At 38.4% G+C, this 18427-nt stretch overlaps 1 protein-coding gene across 9 annotated transcripts in view; it reads left to right on the top strand.

The window, feature by feature from the left end:
• The window catches only part of ZNF207 (zinc finger protein 207), a 57745-nt gene that overhangs the window by 25293 nt on the left and 14025 nt on the right, over nt 1-18427 (top strand). For 8 of the 9 annotated variants that reach the window (XM_049701811.1, XM_049701809.1, XM_049701807.1 and 5 more), the window contains 2 exons: nt 15458-15607; nt 17152-17172. The gene's annotated coding sequence lies outside the window, so the exon portion shown is untranslated. The remainder of the gene's footprint in view (nt 1-15457; nt 15608-17151; nt 17173-18427) is intronic. The other variant, XM_049701804.1, reaches the window with a different exon arrangement.

Below are 18427 nucleotides of genomic sequence, written 5' to 3'. Positions count from 1 at the left end.
CCTACTGGTAGGGTTTGGATGGAAGAGATGTTCCTAGGTGTTCTTTAGTGTATGGAGCCATGTAATTATTAGAGCTCACAAAAGGCATTGAAGTGTTTATTTTCTTTCTCTTGAAGTCATCTGGGAGCGCTTGCTAGGCTTTAAGAAAGCCAAAACTACCATTTGAGAAATGGTGCTTTATTTTCATATTGGAAGCAATTTTCAGTTTGTGTTTTCTTTTAAAGGTTGAAGGATTTTTGCTTTTGCATTATTAAAAGCAGGCCTCTTTTTGTTCCAAGGTAATGATTGACCATTAATAAACATTTGAGTGCTTGTTCTTAACAAAGATGAGTAAAAATTTTTTTCATTTATTATTTATGATACATGTCTGAGCCCGTTTTATTAAGTTGTATCCAGAACAAATTCTATTGAGAATGAATTGTAATGATACACATCAGCTGTCCTGAACAGTTTTTGGTATGCCTTGGGAAATAGAATACAAAGTTATTTTTATTAAATATGGAATGTGTATTGGGAGAAAGTAAAGGGTAAATGAGGAGGATTAGACTGTGGGTATGGGGTAATTGTGATTAGGTATTAAGGTTGAACAAGTAGATGGGGCCAGGAGTAGCGTAGTGGTTTAGACTATAGGCATAAAATCAGACCTTGCAATCAGATCCTGCTCCATCATTTAGTAGTTTTATGACCTTGAACAAGTTAACTTCTCTAAAATGATGGTAATTTTCCTAGACTTGTGAGAAAAAGTTACTGTGTGAAACAACTTAGCCTTGCCTGACGGATCAGTGGAAATGGCAGGGCTAGGGACGGGTAGGCAGTTATTGAAAACCTAAAAATTTCATTTAGTAAATATGAATGCCTATGACATGTTTGGATATTCTCCTGTGTACAGATAGACAGGGAATGCATCTCAAAAGGGACCTTGGAGTTGAGGATTTAAGAAGCCAGCCATTGCAAAAAGTCTTGTTGGGTAACAGTATTACAGGCAGAAGGAATAGTATGTGCAGAAACTGAGATGGAAAAGCATAGCGTCTTGGAGGAACAAAAAATGAAGTATATGAGTGGTGGATTGGGATGGCCTTTGTACAGCTTGGAAAGGTATGCCAAATCACAGGTCATGGTTTGAATTTTATTCTAATGGAAGTCATTGAAGGACTTGGAGCTGGTGAGTAGTATAAATGATTTTTAAAAGGTCATTCTAAGTTGTTTGAGGGTGGGGGGATTGGTGGGCAGTATAGGGACTAGTTAGAAGGCCAAGCACCTGGCTCTAAACAGAACTCAAGAATAACTGATGTTATGAATTAATATGGCTTAGATGATCATTGGAGAAGAAGTTAGATGATGCCAAACCTAAGCACAAAAAAAGTAAAAAAGATTTGAAAGTTAAACTCTTACACATGGTTTAGCCCACACCTGACCGTTCATTTAGGAAATGTTTATTGAAGATCTGGTAAGGCATTGAGAAAGCTTCGGTCTTTTTAGATTTAAGGATAAATGCTAACACAGGAAAGTGAAAATGCCCTCCGAGGAAGTTTGGAGGACGGTAATTCCACCTGCCTTGTGTCGGGAAAAAGAGGCATTTGAACTAGGTCTTGAAGAGTTGTTAGGATTTGGACAAATACGAAAAAGTGTTAAGGGAATGACTGGAAAACCCAACAATATAAAGAGGTATGTGAGTGAAAGTTGCAAAGAATGAGAAGAAAATTTAAGGTGTGTCTGTAAAGGTCCTTGAATACCACATTAGGGATATACATTTCCTCTAGAAATTGGAGTGCCTTTGATCTTCACTGATGAGAGTTTCGTTTTGGTCTCCACATCTCTTCAGAAGCATCCACAGTCTACCACCAGATGACCAGACACCGTCACCATTTCCTCAGTGCCACTGTTCTGGTGATGTGGAGTAGTAGGATTCAGGAACAGTAATTGGGCCTGACTGCTATTGACTCAGTCAAGTTAAAACTAGAATTCCTCCTGTTCACAAGGACTAGCTTAAAACGTTTTGGCAGCCCTCTGTATCTCACACTTTACTTGGCCACCGTCTTGTAATCCCTCAATTTTTTCTGTCACTTTCTCTCAGTAGTAAGACTGCTCCCCTGCTTCAAAAACCTTTCTGTTAGGCCCAGGTAAATCCTATTTTACATAACTGAACTCTTTATAAAACCTTCCCCAGGGCTTCCGTGGTGGCGCAGTGGTTGAGAGTCCGCCTGCCGGATGTAGGGGACACAGGTTCGTGCCCCGGTCTGGGAAGATCCCACATGCCGCAGAGCGGCTGGACCCGTGAGCCATGGCCGCTGAGCCTGCGCGTCCGGAGCCTGTGCTCCGCAACGGGAGAGGCCACAACAGTGAGAGGCTCGTGTACCACACACAGAGAAAACCTTCCCCAAAACTGGTTTTCCACAGTCAGTTTCTAATAGTTGGCAGAGTGAGTGTGCTGTTCATCCAGCTTATTTGTACCTGGAGTTTGAAAGGATCAGTGAGCTGCTCATTACCTGAAACAAAACCGTTATTTATAAGCTCATTTGTTCCATTTGACCTCATGACTTTTATCCCTCTGCTTTAATTTACTGACTCCTGAAAGTTCCTTTTTATTGAAGTCTTTGACACACTACTTAATGTAATAGGTGCTTAATGTTTTTTTTTGATTTTTTGATTAATGTCTTTTGAAGAATATGGGTTGTAGTGACACTACTGAAGCAATCACACAACTTTGCAAGTTGTCTAATAGGGTATAATCATACACTGTAGATGGATAACATATAACCATTTCAACCTTTGCTGAGCCCATGGTGCTGCAAAGCAATTCTGTGTAAGGGTATAGTCACCTTTTCCGCTTATTTGTTCCATGTGTCTTCAAATCCTTGTCTGCTTCCTTCCCATGCCAGTACACACGGCATACATGGCTTTGCTTCCTAATTCATGAAGGTAATAAAAAGTCAAAGCCTTTAACTTTTAGATACCATATCTATAAAATAAAATAACCTGTATTTACATCCTTTATTGCTTTGGAGTCAGTATCTAGTTCTTCATGGTAACCCCTTTTACTGTGCTCTGGAATTCCACCAACTGCCTTTTTTTTTTTTTTTTTCTTTATATTTTAGAGCAGTTCTAGGTTTACAACAAAATTGAGAGGAAGGTTCAGGATTTCTCATATACCTTCTGCCCCCACACATAGCCTCTCCCATTATCAACATCATTTACCAGAATGGTACTTTTTTTTAAAAAAATACTATGGATAAATGTACACTGATACATCATAATCACCCAAAGTCTATAGATCTGTAGTTTACCATAGGGTTCACTAGATGTGCTTTGTATGGCTTTGAATAAAAGTATAGTGACATATCCATCATTGTAATATACAGAGCGTTTTCACTGCCCTAAACATTCTCTGTGCTCTGCCTATTCATCTCCCCAACTCCCACCCCTGGCAGTCACATCTTTTTTTGTTTTCATAGTTTTACCTTTTTCAGAATGTCATACAATTGGAATCATACAGTATATAGCCTCAGATAAGCTGTCAGTAATATGTGTTTAAGGGTCTTCCATGTCTTTATGGTTTGTTAGCTCATTTCTTTTTAGTGCTGAATAATATTCAATTGGATGTACCAGTTTAGCCATTCACCTACTGAAGGATGTCTTGGTTGCTTCCAGGTTTTGACAGTTATGAGTAAAGTTGCTATAAATATCAATGTGTAGGTTTTTGTGTTGACATAAGGTTTCAAATCCTTTGGAGTGTGAAGAAATGTAATTGCTGGATTGTATAGTAAAGATTGTTTAGTTTTATAAGAAACTGCCAAACTCTGTCAAAGTGTGCTCTTTTGCATACCCACCAGCAATGTATGCAGGCTCCTCTTGGTCTGCATCCTTGCTAGCATTTGGTGGTGTCAGTGTTCTAGACACTGGCCATTCTAATAGGTGTGTAGTTGTATCTCATTTAACTGTGCATTAACTTCATATAACATGTAGCATCTTTTCATATGCATATATCTTGTTTAGTAAGGTTTCCGTTAAGGTCTTTGGCCCATTTTTAAATTGGGTTGGTTCCTTATTGAGTTTTAATAATTTTGTTTTTATATTTTGGGTACAAAGTCCTTTATCAGATTTTTTTTTGCAAATGTATTCTCCCAGTCTGTGCTTGTTTTCTGTGCTTGTCTTGTAATGTCGTTACAGAGCAACTTCTACCTTCTTTAGTGCTCTCTATATTATTCCTTTTGGTGCTTCTTAAGCTTCTTTTCCTGTTCCTCATTTAATGACTTCTCTTTTCCCTCAGGATAAAACTTGAATGATTGGAAGTGCCATAAAGAGTAGGAGTGAAGAGTGATACTCAGGTTTTACTTCTTTATTTGGCTTGGAAGACCTTTCATAATCTGACCCACTGCTTATCTTCCCAGTTTCACTTCTTTCCAATTCCCCTTTGTACTCAGTTCAAACTCTCAATTCTTTTAGGCTGAACACCCTGTCTCCTCCCATTACCTCTTGTCTTGGTTGACATCCTCATCTTTACACTTAGCAAATTTTAGTTTAGAGGTTATTTCCTCTTAAAAATTCCTGAGCCTTCACGATGACCTTCATATATGCTTTCATTACACCAAGTACTCAACCGTTAATGTTGCCTGTTTGGACTGGAGTGCAGCCTCCTTGAATGGAGGTGTGTGTCTTGTTCATTATATTTCTAAAACCTAGAATGCTGCTGCATAGTATTAGGTTGGCCAAAAAGTTCGTTTGGGTTTTTTCTGTAACTTACAGAAAGAGCCGCATGAGCTTTTTGGCCAGCTCAATACTTAAAGAGAGGCACTTAATAATTGCTGAATTCAACTAACTTGCCAATAGTGGGTTGATTTCATCAGAGCAGACTAGCGGTTCCAACAGACATGTGCCTTTATTTGAGCATTGCGCAGTTTAAATCTGACTAACTCATGCTGTTCTTTTGAGCAGGATTTTTTTTTTTTTAAGCAGGATTTTAGAAGGTACTTATTGATTGGCTAATGAATAACCCTTTCCAACAGTAAGAGTTTCTTGGACAAAACTGTTCTGAGAAACAGTGTAGTTTGTGCTTTTCCAGGAAGATTAGAAGGATTTTTGAGAGGTAACTTTTCCTATAGGATGTAACTTTTGAGAGGTAACTTTTCCTATAGGATGTCTACCAGAATAAAAAGTTCCCTTTTCCTACATGGTGAAAGATCAGCTCGAATTTAGAATAGAGGTAGGCTGGACTAGGGATTGCAAACTATTAATAAAATACCTAGAACTAGATAGGTAGTAGAAATGAGTGAAACGAGCCAATTGGAGAGTGGTGAAGTCCTGACCCTTCTGAATGAGGTTCATGCCATGTGTAACGTTTGGTCAGGGTTGTCTGATTTCATTTTCCTAGAAAAGTTAGAAATCTTTTTGAATTTGACAAAAAGGTAGTTCTGTTTTAAAAATTAAATGAAACACTATGAGCCAAACACACCTTCAGACCAGTTCTTCTGTGGGTCACCAGTGTGGGGCTTCTTGGATGGAAGCTGATGTTTGTGGGAATTTATCTAGCAGCTGTGAATAGCAGGAAACCCAGATAGTCCCAGAGAGGAAGGTTTGATAATGGACAAGCAAATGATATGTCAGCTTGATGGAGCGTGATGTCAGGGAACAAGAGTGGCAGTAATTGGCCACTATGACTGAGTTGAAGGTTGTAGATGGGAATAAATAAATTATTGTTCAGCCTCAGGATTTCAGTTCCTAGAAGGGTTTTGGTGGCAGTGCAGTATTCTAAGAGGGTTGAGATCATGAAAGTAAAACTTAAGAACAACCAGTGAATTGTTTGGGTGGAAGACATATCTTGGAAACAGTTAAAATAGATGACTAAATTTATTACCCTGGTGTTCATTCTACCTCTGGTTCATAGTGCCTGGCACATAGTGGGCAATAAATGTTTGTTGCATTGAATAGGTTCATCTCTGTGATCTCAAATCAAAAAAGCTGTGATAACTGTCAGGATATTGACAAGCATACCTCAGGCATCTGTTTCTCAATCAGCAAGCAAGTAGTGGTGAGACTAAAAAAAAAAAAAGAATTTAACTCCAGAAATTCATAATTTCTAAGAGCGCCTAATCTTTTTTTTTTTTTTTTTTTTTTTTTTTTAGTGCCTGATCTTTTACATGGTCCCTGGAAATTTGTACAGAGTTCATACTGTTCCTTTTTGAAACAGTAAATTTTTGTTTAAAGTATTGCATATCACTTTTAAAAATCCAATGTGGATCAAATAAAAAAACAATAGGGAACCTCCCTGGCGGTCCAGTGGTTAGGACTTGGCGTCTTCACTGCCATGGGCCTGAGTTCAATCCCTGGTCGGGGAACTAAGATCCTGCAAGCTGTGTGGTGTGGCCAAAAAAAGGGCAATAGTTCCCTGCCCCACCCACAGTCACAGTACCAAGGAAGAACTACTTTTAATAGTATTTTTATTTGGCTTCCTCTCAGTATGTATAAATGACATCTTTCTGTTACTGACTTATAAATATTAACATTTGTTGATTTCCACTGTCTTAAGTAACGATTTAGCTTATTCCATCTATATTATCCTTTATGTAATTATATCACTTTTTTGTTCCACTATTTGTTACCTCTGTAACATATCTTTATTCCTTGTTCTGTCAGTTAAAGACAGTATCTAAACTCCTTACTTAATAACATAAAGATATCATCGTTTACTCTTCTGTTCCTTTTCTACCTTTCACTTTTTACTTTGCACATCTATACTTTCTGTAGTGTCAAGGCTCGGACATTTGCATTTTCTATAAAACATAACATGTTTTGTCTATAGATTGATTTTTTAATTTCTTTACAGATTGATTTTAAAATTAGAAATCGACAGATTTCTTATGATAATAAATATTACTCAAAAGGCCACAAAGTGTAATGTGATTACATTTCCTTTTCAGTAAAGTTTTTTGTTTTACCTGGAGTCAGTCTCTCTCTCTCTCTCTCTTTCACTTTGCCTACTTTATTACATCCTTTAGTTCTAACGATTTTTTGAGGACGGTGTCAGTCTCTGGAATTCCTTTTCTTTTTTTTTGATTGTTGTGTGCCTTTTATAAGAAAAATCCATCATGTAGTATTTTAGAAGTATGTTTGCAAATCCTGGATGCTTTCTGAAAGGTGTCTTCATATTCAGAACTAAGAATTACGTTCCCAGCCTACATACACTCAAATGAAAATGCTGTAAAACCATGTTAACCTCCTTGTGTTGGACAGCTAAGAAAACTGAAGTTAGCTTACAACAGTAAGGTTAAGTCAGGAAGAAGTATTTTGCTATCTATCTATCTATATCTATATCTATATCTACAGAATATTTAAAGCTTTTAGTTGACAAGAAAAGTATAGTCCAGTGGAAAAATGGGCAAAGTATCAACTGGTACTTCACAAAAGAGATGAGAATGACCAATAAATATGAAAAGATGACTCATCTTCACTAGGAGTCATAAAAATACAAGTTAAAGCAGTAGAATACCATTTCAAAAACCTATATCGATTTGGCAAAAATCAAGGTCTGATAAAAATGTTGACAAAGATGCGGAACAACATATGTTCTTACACACTGCCAATGGGAGCGTGTTTTGTTAGGATCCACGTTCTGACTGTTGTAACGAAAATCCAACTATAACGTGGTTTAGTGAAGTGGAAGTTTTTCTCTTGTAACAGTCCAAGCATAGAGCTGATAAAAGTGTTTGTGACCCAGGCTTCTTTTAGTTTTTTATCTGTCAGCTTTAGTAGGCACCTTCATTCCTTGGTTTCATGATAGCTACTCCAGCTATGACCATCATATCCACATACCAATTAAGAAGGGGGGAGGGTCCATCTCATCTTTTTAAGGGTATCACCTAGAAGTGGCCCAACTTCTATTTACATCCCATTGGCCAGAACTTAGGCACATGGCCACAGATAGTTACAAAAATTTTGAGAAATGATATTATATATTTTTAGTTGGCTATACGCCCGTCTAAAATTTGGAGGATCTGTTATTAAAGGAAGAAGGAGAGAATATCTTGGACCTTTTAGCAGATATTGCCACATAAACTAGTTCAGTCACTTTGGAAAGCATTTTGGCAAGATTATGAATAAGATTGGAGATGACATATTCCTAGATCCACCAGCTCCACCTCTGGATATATGTCTTATAGAAACCATACGTGCGCAAGGAGATGTACAAAAATACTGTGATATTATTTGCAACTGAAAAATTTGAAACAACCAAAATACTCATCAGTAGAGGAATGAATAAATACAGGTAAATGCAAAAAAAATACAGTTAAAATTAACTATCAACCTGGATAAATATCAAATAATGCGTGATAAAAGCAGGTTGAGTAAAGGTATGTACAATGTTACAGCATTTAAATGTTGGAAACATACAACACTAGTGTTTATGCATACAGATACATGTAACAAAAGTATGGAGAGCTGCATGGGAATGGTAAATACCAAATACAGGGTATAAGTTACCTCTTGTTGGAGGTGGAGGTAAACAAAGTGCTTCAACTATTATCTGTCATATTTTTATATTTTTTTAATAAATTATTTTTGGCTGCATTGTTGGGTCTTTGTTGCTGCGGGTGGGCTTCTCTTTTTTTTTTTCGGTGGCTTCTCTTGGTGGAGCATGGGCTCTAGAAGCGCGAGCTTCAGTAGTTGTGGCTCACTGGCTTTAGTAGTTGTGGCTCACGGGCTCTAGAGCGCAGGCTCAGTAGTTGTGACTCACGGGCTTAGTTGCTCCACGGCATGTGGGATCTTCCTGGACCAGGGATTGAACCTGTGTCCCCTGCATTGGCAGGCGGATTCTTAACCACTGCACCACCAGGGAAGCCCAGGTCATACTTTATTTTCTTAAAGATCTGCAGCAAATACAGCAAAGTGCTAAAGCTAGGTGGTATATATGTGGATATACTTATATATGTTTGCAATATTTTGTAATTAAGGAAATGGTACATGTTCTCATTGAACATACAGTCCACTGGAAGAAACAGTGGTTTTAGTGATGTAAAATGTGGTATAAATAGTGTGGTGTGCGAAGGGCTGTAAAAATAGAAATGGAGTACTTCTTAACTCAGCCTGGTGGTGGTTGGTTGAAGAGGGAAGACTGTACAGGAATGATTACTTCTGAGTCTTGAAGGATGTTGGGCAGACAGTAGATGGAGTGGGAGAAAGGTAATCTATTGCAGAGAGGTCAGCATATGGTAAACGCCACTGTTTGCCTGGCAAACATTTATCCCGTGTCCAGATGAAAGAAGCAGATTGATCTAAGCAAGTTGCAGCTGTCTGTCCTCTAGATAATCCAACCACCATCTACCATGAAAAGTGAACTCAGAGAAAATTATAAAATTTCAGAGGTCGAGCTCTCTTATAGAAAGTTCTGGGCAAACATCAACCAAAATTAACTGTTAGATACAGGATCGTATGGAAATTTAACCTAGAGTATCAAATCGAAGAGTAAAGGATACAGGCCTCATAATTCTTATCCAGTCTGTTTTTGCAGGAGTGAGGACTATTTAAGTATAGCTGATCCACGTAACTAGAGATGTCAGATTGGCCTGTAGGTACAGCTTCTGGTCATATGTTTCCTAATTAAAACACCACTAGACCACTCAGGGACTGTGTATTCTTGATTAGCACCTGGGTTACAGCTTAACCTAAATAATACATTTTGCCACATTGCAAATACTGAAGTATTTTAAAGTAAATTACAAATACTTTCTTCTTGACCTCATCTGGGCATCCTCAATTTTTTAAAGTATAAGGTGCCAAAAACACCAATAACTGGGTGTTCTCGGGTGTATTTCAGTACTCAAGTGCTTCCTTGAGGATTTCATTTTGGTAAAGTTAGTGAATGGATAAAGAGTATTGGTACTTGTCTTCTTAATCTTATATCTTCTGGGTTTCTTTATAATCATTAAAAACTTGACTGAGTTTTTGCTGGAAAGTATTCTTTTTTTAATGTTTTTTTTTCCTTCTATTTTTTCTCTTTGGAAAGTCCTTATTCATTTTTAAATTTTTGGCTGCTTGGGGTCTTTGTTGCTGCACACCGGCTTTCTCTAGTTGTGGCGAGTGGGGGCTACTCTTTGTTGCCATACGCAGGCTTCTTACTGCAGTGGCTTCTTTTGCTGTGGAGCATGGGCTGTAGGCGCGTGGACTTCAGTAGTTGTGGCACGTGGGTTCTAGAGTGCAGGCTCAGTAGTTGTGGTACACGGGCTTAGTTGCTCTGTGGCATGTGGGATCTTCCCGGACCAGGACTCAAACCCGTGGTCCCTGCATTGACCACCAGGGAAGTCCCTGGAAAGTCTTTCTTGTGAAATATGAGATAGTCTTACTCTGGGCTTACTACTCAGTGGCTGAAAAAAAATTATGTAATAAACGATAATTTATTACCTTATTATGCAAGTAGTGAAGCTTTGCTCTCTGATACTTAAAATTTTTTTCAAATTTAGCATTTTATTTTCAATGTACATACTTATTACCAGAAGCACTTCACAATTTGAAAATGAAATATATTGTGTATGTAGGACTTTTGTAGTGGAATATGCCTCATCAAGTTGGTGATATAGAAAGATACTTCCCTTGTAATAGATACTGTATCATATATATTTTTAAAAATAAATTTATTTACTTATTTATTTTTGACTGTGTGGGTGTTTGTTGCTGTGCGCAGGCATTCTGTGGTTGTGGCGAGCCGGGGCTACTCTTCGTTGCGGTGCGCAGGCTTCTCATTGCAGTGGCTTCTCTTGTTGCAGAGCACGGGCTCTAGGCGCGCGGGCTTCAGTAGTTGTGGCACGTGAGCTTGGTAGTTGTGGCTTGCGGGCTCTAGAGCACAGGCTCAGTAATTGTGGCACACGGGCTTAGTTGCTCCGCGGCATGTGGGATCTTCCCGGAGCAGTGTTCGAACCCGTGTCCCCTGCATTGGCAGGTGGATTCTTAACCACTGCGCCACCAGGGAAGTCCCATGTGTATCATCTTATATAAATTTCATCAAAGTAATTATGCTTTTAGATAAAAATTAGTACAAGTTCTAGACCAATGTATTCTTGACCAAGTACCTTAGGGCCTCTTGTATTACTGGAAAAAAGATTTTTAAGATCTCCAGGGATAGAGACAGAATTCCGATTTTCATTCAAAAATATTTATGAGCCCCTTTTCATAGTTAAAAACTAAACTTGAGGTGTTTTGTTTTCACCTAAAAAAACTTAGAGAAAGTGGGTAGGAAGTAGGTAAAAGGGATACAAATATTAGGAGATTTGATATCTACAAAATGAAGTCTTCGTTAGGGAGTTTACTTGGATATTTATCCATATTGCCTCTATTCTTTCCTTGTTCTCCCTGGCCCTCTTCATATGACCTCTTTCGATTGCTTCTCTGACACAACCTTGGTATTTTCTCTCTTAAGAAATACTCTAGTGGTGGGAAAACCCTAGTCCTGGGAAACCCAAGACACCTGAGTTGGTTTTTCTCAGCTTCCCACCAGGAAAGGGAGACACATTTAGCTTGTATTTTAATTTAAGCCTGGCAGTTAAAAGTTTTACATTTGGGATCAGAACTACTGTATCTGGTTTGAAGATTGGAATTTTTTAAATTATCCTGCTTAAAAGTACTGTCTTTATAGAACCACAGGATGTTAGAATTAGAAGGCACCTTAAAGATCTAGTCTAACCTCATTTTATAGAGATGCAGAGATGAACTGCTTGAAGCAGCTGCTTGAAGCAGATGTAGGATGGGGCAAATTAGAACCTGTAACCCACCCAAATTAGTAGCAAGTGCTTATTTTTTTAAATGTGATACTTTAGGCTAGCATGTCTTAAATAATATGACTGTTTTTATTGCGGACTTTTTTTTTTTTTTTTTTTTTTTTTTTTGGCGCTACACAGGCCTCTCACTGTTGCGGCCTCTCCCGTTGCGGAGCATAGGCTCTGGACGCGCAGGCTCAGCGGCCATGGCTCACGGGCCCAGCCGCTCCGCAGCATGTGGGATCTTCCTGGACCAGGGCACGAACCCGTGTCCCCTGCATCGGCAGGCAGACTCTCAACCACTGCGCCACCAGGGAAGCCCTATTGTGGACTTTTAAACATATATGTTTCTCACTTTTTGGTCTTGTTTACTTGAAATTCTTTTTAGAAGTGAAGGAGAGAGGGTTCCCATGGTGATATGACATTTTTCATCTTTAAACTGGAAATTTGTAATGCACATTTCTAAAATATTTAGTCATCACAAAGCCCCATTTCATTCTAGAAGTTTTCCTTAAAATTTTGTGCATTCACATTTTATCAAGAATTTCCTAAGTTCCTGAAAATGAACCAGTTTATTATACCTCACACGCCTTCAATTCTTTCACTAAACTATATACAACCAAATGATATCTAGTAATTTCCTTTCTTCTCTCCAACGTAAATAGTGCTGTACTTTTTTTTTTTTTTTGCGGTACGCGGACGTCTCACCGCTGTGGCCCCTCCCGTTGCGGAGCACAGGCTCCGGACGCGCAGACCCAGCGGCCATGGCCCACGGGTCCAGCCGCTCCGCGGCATGTGGGATCCTCCCGGACCGGGGCACGAACCCGTGTCCCCCGCATCGGCAGGCGGACTCTCAACCACTGCGCCACCAGGGAAGCCCAGTGCTGTACTTTTGAATTCAGGATTTGTAAAGGGTACCAGTTACAATTTTTAAAATTTACATGAGCCTAACAATACATTTGCCTTAATTTTATTGCTGACAGACTACATCAAAATGTGAAAGAAAAGAAAGTGAAGCATGTAACTTCAGAAACTCAAATTGTATTGAAATAAGTTTAATTGCTCTAGTTTGCTCCTAACTAGGACATTTTAATAATCTTCGACCCTCTGGGGCTGAGACAAGTACTCTCTTCTCTATATTCTCATAGAACTTTCTAGTACTTCCATGAGTGGGGATAATATACATGACTTGCCTCATAAGATTATTATGAAAATTAAATGGAACACTTTATGTGAAGTGTTTAAAACTGTTCCTAGCTCGATAAAAGTTAGCTGTTTTTATTAATAGTCCTTCAATTATGTATCACCTATCATTCATTGAGCAAATATATATTTATTGAAGACCTACTCTGCTATATATAGGAAGTACAGTTGTAAAATATGGTTAGCTTTAAGTCAGAGGCCTCCTGTAATTTTTTAAAGTTTTTCTTTTTAGAACTAATATATTTTTTTAAAAATTCGTTGTTTGTAACCAAAATTCCTAAAAGTGTAGTATTCATATTTGGATGATAGATATGGTCAACTCCAAAGTGAGGTCCAATTTTTTTCTTATTTAACTTTTAATTTTTTAAATTAATTTTTTGGCTGCGTTGGGTCTTTGTTGCTGCACGCGGGCTTTCTCTAGTTGTGGCGAGCGGGGGCTACTCTTTGTTGCGGTGCGCGGGCTTCTCCTGGCGGTGGCTTCTTTTGCTGCGGACTGCGGGCTCTAGGTGTGCAGGTTCAGTAGTTGTGGCTCGCAGGCTCTAGAGTGCAGGCTCAGTAGTTATGGCATACGGGCTTAGTTGCTCCCTGGCATGTGGAATCTTTCTGGACCAGGGATTGAACCCGTGTCCCCTGCATTGGCCAGTAGATTTCTTAACCACTGCGCCACCAGGGAAGTCTCCGTATTTAACTTTTTTTAAGTAGCTGACACAAAAGGATATATGGAACATGTTTATCATGTTTTTGCTTTTGTTTTAATTTGTACATCTACTTATATATAAAAATGTATTTAATTCTGTTTCTAACCTTTATAAAATTGGAATCATGGGGATTATGCTAAATCATACTAAGATTCATCCATGTTGTTTTGGGTAGCTGCAGTACATTCATTTCCAGTTTTGTCTGATGTACCAGAATTTATTCATTTTATTTTGATGGCTGTTTAGGAGTCCAGTTGTTTTGCCTTTAGTGTTGCGGTGAACATTATAACGTGTGTCTCTTGGTGCATACATATGAAGAGGTTTCTCCAGCAGTGGAATTGCTGGGTAATAGGATATGCAAATGATGAGCCCTATAAGAGAATGTCACATTGTTTACCAAAGTAGTGAATTGATTTATACTCCACCAGTGACATATGAGTTCCCACTGAGCCATATCCTTTCCAACATTTAAGGTTCTCATACTTCTACATTTTTTTTGCCAATTAAGTTTGCATAAAATGATATCCTAGTATAGTCTTATCTTTCACTTTTTTTTTTTTTTTTTTTGTGCAGTACGCGGGCCTCTCCCTGTTGTGGCCTCTCCTGTTGCGGAGCATAGGCTCCAGATGCGCAGGCTCAGCGGCCATGGCTCACGGGCCCAGCCGCTCCGCGGCATGTTGGATCTTCCCGGACCGGGGCACGAACCCGTGTCCCCTGCATCGGCAGGCGGACTCTCAACCACTGCGCCACCAGGGAAGCCCCACTTTTTTAACTAACTTAATTCTCTCTGCTTTTATTTCTTTCATATCTCAAAAGTAAATAACTTTATTTTTTTGTTCTGATTACAAAATTGACTTATGGATATACATTTTTCAACAAATATTATGTGCCAAAGTATGCTTCAAGGTCCTAAGGGGAGATACAGCATTGAAACAGAAGGGACAAGCCCCTCCCTTCATGGAGCTCCCATTTCTAGTGTGGAAGATTAACAGTATTCAAAGAAAAAATAAGATAATTTTTAATTTAAGATACTGATAAAGTGCCATGAACACAATAAGACAGTAAAATACTAGTGATTTGTGGGGATGGGACTGCTCTAGATTGGATGATCAAGGAATGCCTTTCTGAGGAAATAAATCATATGTGAGCTGTATCTAAGTAATGAGAGAGGGACAGCCCTGCAGAGACAGACTTAGCCATGTGAAGATAGGTTAAGAGTATAGGTTAAGAGTATTTCAGGTGGCGGGAGCAGCAAGTCCTAAGGCCGTGAGGTGGGGAACTCTGGTGAAATTTAAAGAATAAGAGAGCGGAATTTACCCTCGATGTAGCCATCTGGAGATAACATGTTAATATATTTTGTTGCATATTCCTCCACACATTTCTCTATGTATTTTTGGTATATCTTCCCATCTTCTGGTAAATTAAATGATAGACTCTCTTTTTTTAAATTGAAGTAAAGTTGATTTACAATATTGTGTTAATTTCAGGAGTACAGTGTAGTGATTCAGTTACTTTTTTCTGTGATTATATTCCATTATAGATTAGTACAACATACCTAATATAATTCCCTGTGCTGTACAGTAAATCCTTGTCGCTTTCTGTTTTTTACTTTTTTGTGTCTTTCAATAATATTCATATATATTTCTTGATTCATCAAGAATAAAATTTATTCACTGTATTAAATGTGAGGAAATGATCATACTTAATATTTCTTCTCATTCTCCTACTTATTTAGCTTTAAAGGTTCAAATATTAACTGTTAGTCCTTTCATGTCACAAATTCCAAATCAAAAGCGTGTTCTCTTTTTTCATTAGTTGGTTGGCTGGATGATATCTTCAGATACATTTTTGAGAAGAAGTGTACATAGCTGGTGTATTTCTTGACTCTTTGCATATTTGAGAACATTTTTCTGTTGCCTTCAAATGTGATCAACAGTCTGGATAAAGAATTCCCATCAATATTCTGTAAGTTTTGTACCTACTGGCATGTGATGTAGCTAAGAAGGAGACCAAAGCCAGCTTTCCCCCCACACCCCTCCTTTATACATAAATTTACTTTTGTCTGTACTTTTATATGATTTATTTTCAATCCTTAAAGTTCACTACCTTAACTAGGAATTACGTTCCTGTTTGCCGTTTTTTTTCTTTTTCCCTTGGTATGAGATGAACCTGTGATGTAGTTACACACACAAAAGGAAGTTAGAACCGTTAGAGTTCCTGTCCAATCCTTGGAGCACTTCTTAGCCAGATTGAAGGAGTAGGTTTTGCTTCTAAGGCTCAAGAGTAGGGAGATGGAAAAATCTCTGCCATTAGAAGGGTCTCCTGGCTTCCTGGAGGGCTATGAGAAGTATTGAGAATTATTTTGAAGCCAACTAGGCTTATTGGGAAAGAGTACTGTGATTGGTTAGTGAAGTCTGCCTCAGGTGAGGGAGAATATAGTACTACCTAATATGCCAGGTAACTGACATCCCTGCTCTCCCTAAGAGCTATCTTAAATTGTCTTCATAAGAAAATTAAGGACATTTTTGGAGACCAGTGAGGGCCCTTTAAACCCAATGATGCCAGCCAAAGGCAGCAGAAACCCCAAGGCTGCTAAGACTCCAGACTCCAGAGGGCTCTGGTGCTGCTCTCACTATTTTACTTAGCTCAGAAGCTATAGATAACCTTCTATGGCCAACAGCATGATGTCCAAACCCCTCCTTAGCCTATCAAGGCCTTCATGTTCCTTCATGCTCTCTTTGACAGATCCTGTGGTGCAGTTACCCCAAACTAATTTTTATTCCCTGTACATTTCTATAATCTGTTCTTAGCACTTGTCTACTTTGCCATGGTATACGAAATGCACCTAAAGAATTAGAATGTTCAAGTTGAAAGAAACATTAGATATCCTATCAGTGCCTCACAGTCCTGGGTATACATCAGAGTCACTTGGAGAATCCCTAGAGGTTTTTTTTTTGCGGTACGCAGGCCTCTCACTGTTGTGGCCTCTCCCGCTGCAGAGCACAGGCTTCGGACGCGCAGGCTCAGCGGCCATGGCTCACGGGCCCAGCCGCTCCGCGGCATGTGGGATCTTCCCGGTCCGGGGCACGAACCTGTGTCCCCTGCATCGGCAGGCGGACTCTCAACCACTGCGCCACTAGGGAAGCCCCCTAGAGTTTTTTTACTTTAAGAGGTCTGGGGAACAGATTTGGCATGTGTATTTTTATTTTTCAAATTTTATTTCTGTATACTATGCTTTAGTTTTGGTCATATGTATGTTTGTAATAGTGCAGTATTGAATAGTTTTTATTATTTGCTGTTTGTTACACTTTTCTATGTTGCTACAGTATCCATAATTATTGTCAGAAAGGCTGCATAATAATTTGAGTTATTTACCCGTTTCTTGATTGTTGGTAAGTTGTTTCCTAGATTTTACTTTTATAAATGACTCTACTGTGACTATCTTCTTGCATATAGCTTATGTTTGTTTTGTTTTTTTTTAATGAACAATACTGGACATTTTACATAAGAATAACCTGAAGCCTAGAGAGGTAAGTGGCTTACTTCGTGTACACAGTTAAGGAGGAGTAAAGCTTGAACCTGATCTTCCGATTCCTGGTGCAACACGCCTTCCACCACCCATACTTTTTACACCTTGTCCTTCATATCCTTTCTCTGTACAACCAGATCCTATCCATCTGACAAAAATTTGTGTAAATATCACTTGCTTCACAAAGCCATTCCTTGTTTACCCACTTGGAAGAAATTTGTCTTCTTGAATGTCCTTAATTATCTACAGTTCTTTTTTCCTTTTTCACTTTTGACCTTATATGATAATTATGCTCTTTATGTCTTATCTCCCTTACCAGAGGCAATATGCATAATGGATAGGATTTGGGGCTCTGGAACAGATTGGAGTTCTAATTACAGCACCAGATCCTAGCTCTGGGAACTTGGGCAAGTTACTCAACCTCTAAGCCTGAGTTTTCTCACATTTAAAATGGAATTAAGTGAAATACTAATATAAAACACCTAGTACAATATCTGGCACACAGGACATAATTTATTTTAATTTTTGTGTTAATAATATGCTTTTATTAACAATGTAACTCATGGTAAGCTCCTTGAGAACCAGATCTAGTGCTTAATACAGGGTTTGGGTCCATAGTATGGATTCCATAAATATTTGATGAATAAACAGTAACATTAATATTTAAGGTATGTCACCTCCCTAAATACTTAAAAGAAGCCCTGGGTAAATGTTTAATATGACACTGCTATTACCCTTCCAGGCAATAATTCAAACTCACCTTACCAGTAGCCATTCTGACTAGCTAGTACCTTGTCCATAGTGCTTAACCACTCAGAACTCAGCACCTTCGATTATGTCTGTTTTAATTGGGCATTTCTGGTCTAGATACAACCTTTGTGAGGCCAACTCATGAAAATTTTATTTTCCGGCACTGGTGGGAAGAAACCTTTATTTAAAAGTTGAGCTTATTACATATGGATTTGTTTTTGTAATTTAGTGATCAATCTCTTAGTTTTACTTGACCAAGAAATTTGGATCTGAAGTAGATTTTTTTTTGCAGTTTTTAGAAAAAGTTAATAGTACTGTTGAGTCTGGGGTACATTGTTTTAAAGTTTTACTATTGACAGCTAGGAGAAAAGGGAATGAACTTGTCTTTAATAATACCTTGAATTTATATTCATATCTCTTTCTGTATGCAAATTGCTTCTTTCTTGAGTTAGGCAGGTTCCTATAGTTTGCTGTTTGTGAATTAATGTCCACTTATAATACTAAAA

This window comes from Orcinus orca, chromosome 19 (genome assembly GCF_937001465.1).
Source record: "Orcinus orca chromosome 19, mOrcOrc1.1, whole genome shotgun sequence".
Taxonomy (NCBI): domain Eukaryota; kingdom Metazoa; phylum Chordata; class Mammalia; order Artiodactyla; family Delphinidae; genus Orcinus; species Orcinus orca.
This window is presented reverse-complemented; position numbering and strand designations above follow the sequence as displayed.